At 45.2% G+C, this 4,325-nt stretch overlaps 1 long non-coding RNA gene across 1 annotated transcript; it reads left to right on the top strand.

Annotated features, from left to right (window-relative positions):
* The first annotated feature begins 1,042 nt into the window (after window positions 1-1,042).
* On the top strand, window positions 1,043-2,201 carry LOC148037601 (uncharacterized). The gene is made up of 3 exons (XR_015690792.1): window positions 1,043-1,211; window positions 1,301-1,426; window positions 1,508-2,201. It is a non-coding gene; the product is annotated as an uncharacterized LOC148037601 (long non-coding RNA).
* The last annotated feature ends 2,124 nt before the right edge of the window (window positions 2,202-4,325 follow it).

Here is a 4,325-nt window from a genome sequence, read left to right as displayed (position 1 = left end):
CGTACTGCTGCTGGTTTCCTGCGCGATCAGAGTCGGCAGCCCAAGCGCCTGGAGAGGCAGGCAGACGCCCTCCGACAAGCAGTTCTTCAGGGAGGTGGTTACCATCTCCCGGATCGACCATGTGAACCTGGTTTCCCTCCTGGGCTTCTCGTCTACGAATTCATGGACAACAACTCCCTCGACAGGTGGTTCTTTCCTAAACGAGAGGCGTTTGATGATGTGTCGCCCCTCGATTGGCCCACCCGCTTCCGCATCGTCCTCGAGACTGTGACGACACTCCCATGGAGCCGTCACGGGGTAGGGGAGACCCACCCCGTGGAACCCGCCTCATGAGGGATCAACCTCTCTCTAATCAGCGTTGCGGAAGCGTAACGGGGAACGCAGAAGCGTAACACGTAATGGGCAGCGGAAGGTAACACGTAACGGGGCTAGGTAACGCGACACGGTATCATGGTAACATGGCACGAGGAAACAACCTACAAGGGTCTAAAAACGAAGGGCCCCTCTTGAGGGCCCGAGTATATTGCAAGGCGCGAATGCGCAAGGCACAAGGGTAACGAGCGTGGGATGGCGCAATATCAACCTGCACTCCACCACGAAATTGGCCACGCGAGTTTGAATCCGACTCTGTACCATATTGAGAGTCACCAACAAGCGAGCTCGTATCCGGCTCCGTCTGGCCCCTCTTTCCCTTCAGGGTCTCATCCCATAGCAGCCTAACTTTAGCCATAGCAGTCCTTTGTGATACGATCCAGACCGAATTCCTACGTTCAGCATCTTCATCCTCCTCTTCCCCTTCTTCATCATCTGCATTCTGCTCTTCATCTTCTTCTTCATCATCTGACTCCACAGAGTCGCTTTCAACATCGCTACTTGACTCCTGAGAGTCCTCTTCACTCCCACTCGACTCCTCAGAGTCGTCTCCATCCTCATAAGACTCCGAAGAGTCATCTTCATTCTCACCGGACTCCGCAGACTTATCACTATACTCACTGGAACATTCGTCGCTTGAGCTTGAGCTGGGCTCTTGGCGACTGATCGGTATTGCTCTTGACCTCTTATAGGTAGCTGGGGTCGACATGGCCACCCGTCATGCGGTTGGACTAGGCATCATTTCCTTCTGAAGCTTTGGCGTTGGCAAACCACCCACCGCAACATCTGCCCCAAGGTCCCTAGCAATCCCCTTCTTCAGGGTGCTTTCAAGATACAAGGTATCCCCGTCGCCCACTTCTGCAAGATACTCACAATATTGCATAATACTTGTGTTCAACACTTCCACTTCTTTTTGGCTCAAGTCCAGGTCACTACGGACCTTCTCAATGCGCCGGTCCAGCTCCAACAGCACCCTTCGAAGGGGCTCTGTTTTGCCATTCAGCTTATCCACCTTGGTTTGACATAGCTCCGATTCTAGAGACTCCATCTACAGGTAATCTACTAGGAGGCGCCTTTTTTCGGCATACCTCCGTTCGATTTCTTCTTTTCTCATGGCAGTCTTTGATTTTCGCAGAGGGGACATTTTACTTCTACCAGGCTCACTCACTCGGGGGTCATTGCACACCTACCGAGGAGTTTGCTCTAATACCAAGTGTGACGATACTCCCATGGAGCCGTCATGGGGTAGGCAAGACCCACCCCGTGGCACCCGCCTCATGAGGGATCACCCTCTAATCACTGTCTCCACAGCATTGCGGAAGCGTATCGCACCCCGACACGGAATGCAAAAGCGTAACACGTAATGGGCAGCGAAGGTAACACGTAACGGGGCTAGGTAACACGACACGGTATCATGGTAACATGGCACGAGGAAACAACAAGATACAAGGGTCTAAAAACGAAGGGCCCCTCTTGAGGGCCCGAGTATATTGCAAGGTGTGAATGCGCAAGGCACAAGGGTAGCGGGCACGGGATGGTGCAATATCAACCTGCACTCCACCACCACGCGACATCACTGGTGAGGTAAGGGCTCATGGAGCTCACATCGCTCATAAGACCCTCGTCTACCTCCATGAGGGGTGTAAAGAGAAGACCCTCCACTTAGATGTGAAGCCCGAGAACATCCTCCTCGACCGGCATTTCCATGCCAAGGTTGGTTAGTGTCCACGAACTAGTCTTGCTTGGTTAGCCTTTCTTAAATTGGTTAACGTATCTTGTATTAAAATTTTCTTATATTAAAATTTACATACTCGGTGCCATTAAGATGAATGATAAGATACAAAAAAACTAGTAACATAATGGTTTTTATAGAGTATATACATTACGTTTTTAAAATATATCTAAAGTGGTCTTGTATAGTTAAATTTCTCCAATTGTGGGACTTTGCATTTCCTTTTTACAAAGCCATGACTAAAATGCACATAGCTTTACCGATTTTGGAATTTTACAAGTTTCTTTTTATTGTGCAGCAATCCCAATTACAATAGCATCAAATACTAGCTAAAGTGGACTTATCTGATCAAATTTAAGACCTCCAAAACTTTAGAGCTTCTTGTTTTTCAATTTGATAATTTGTTTTGAAATTATACTTATCCTTGAATGCATGCATGTTGATACTAAATCCAGGCTTTTTGTGAACATTGGTCTAGGTGGCCGACTTCGGCCTCTTTAAAAGTGTTGGTTGAGATGCCCCCAACGATGTAATTATCACCACCCTAAGGGGCACCCTCCACTACCTTGCTCAAGAATGGCTTCGCAGCCTAGGTGTGGATAAAAAAGCTGATGTATATGGCTTCGATATGGTTGCCCTAGAGTTGGTAAGCAGATGTCATGTCATCAACCACTCACACTCCAACTCTAAATGTTGGCATCTACCCACCTTAGCCTTCAAGAAGTTAAGTGAGGGTTTGCCCCATGATATATTTGATCCTCGCCTACACAAACAACTTAATCTCCTAGCTTTTGAGCAAGCAATCTTGCTTGTCAAAGTGGCCTTATGGTGCATTCAAGAAAACCCATCCCTACGACCTTCTATGATAGATGTGGTGCAAATGCTAGAGGGCAACCTCCATGTGATTGAGATCCCTGCTAGTTTGCATGATGAAGTACCTACAATCAATAAGTCTCTAGCAATTTCCTCCATTGACTTGCATTCTAAATTCCTAACTATGCCTTGATAATACAATTCTAAACTCACTCAGCCTATCACATGATGCATGAATTGTAGGTAATCAAAATTTCATGATTCAAAATTGTAAGTCCATTGCTACATGCATAATTTTGTACGGAACAAGCCATAGTTTTAAGTAAAATTGTTCAATCTTGGAAGAGACCATCTCTTTACTTCTTTATTGAGATATCATGAAGGGAGGATAAAATTCTCCATGTCATAATAGTCAAAGGTCCAGTTTTGAGCATGTTGCATGCCCATAGAGATCACTTGGACCATCAATTTTCCTTAGTATGTAAAATATGAAAAATTATAAACTTATTTTGTAAAGTTGTTAAAATAAAAAGTTGTAGTTTCTCTCTCTCTCTCTCTCTCTCTCTCTCTCTCTAATCCCTTCTCTCCCCCTCTCTCCACTCTCTCGCTCCCCCCCAACTTCCCTATGGGATCTCCCTTCTAATCCCTCTCTCTCTCTCTCTCTCTCTCTCTCTCTCTCTCTCTCTCTCTCTCTCTCTCTCTCTCTCTCTCTCTCTCTCTCTCTCTCTCTCTCTCTCTCTCTCTCTCTCTCTCTCTCTCTCTCTCTCTCTCTCACATCCCCTCCCCCACCCTTGCCTATGGGATCTCCCTTAAAATTCAATCTCTCCCTTCTACTTTGAAAGTGCTTGAGCAGCAAGCCTTGGAGGTATGAGGAGGATAGCCATAGTGGGTATGGGGCCCCCTCAAGCATATGATCACTCCCTTAGTCTTATTTGATCATCTACAGATTAATGGATCACTTTCTTGGAAGACAATTTGAGATTTGATATATGGAGGCACAAGTAGGCTAGTTGTTGGACATGCCAATCATCAAAGCTATATACATGTAACCAACACTTGATTTAGGCATTTTTTCAAAACAATTGCTAGTTTTACAATTGCATTGATCATGATGCAACAAAATGTTTATAATGGTTAATGATTTTTCATTTGTGCAAGAGCAATTGCAGCTAGGTTCCTTATGTTCCTTGAACTTTCTCTTGCAAACCTACCACTTGCAAGCTTTTCTAGCTAGAGGGGATCATTGATTATTGCCATAAATAAATTATGACACAATGGTAGGTCGGACCCTCGTAGCATCATTGCCACATCGTATAAATAAATTAATTAATTTTAACAAATAAATGAATGAATAATTGCATATAATTTGATTAAGTATATTACATTGTTAGTTGCCTTAAGACATGGA

The sequence above is a fragment of the Lygodium microphyllum genome, chromosome 4, assembly GCF_053477565.2.
Source record: "Lygodium microphyllum isolate KBCC chromosome 4, Lygodium_microphyllum_v1.1.10, whole genome shotgun sequence".
Taxonomy (NCBI): Eukaryota; Viridiplantae; Streptophyta; class Polypodiopsida; order Schizaeales; family Lygodiaceae; genus Lygodium; species Lygodium microphyllum.
Note: the sequence above shows the minus strand (reverse complement) of the source record. Positions and strands in the feature narration are given on the sequence as shown.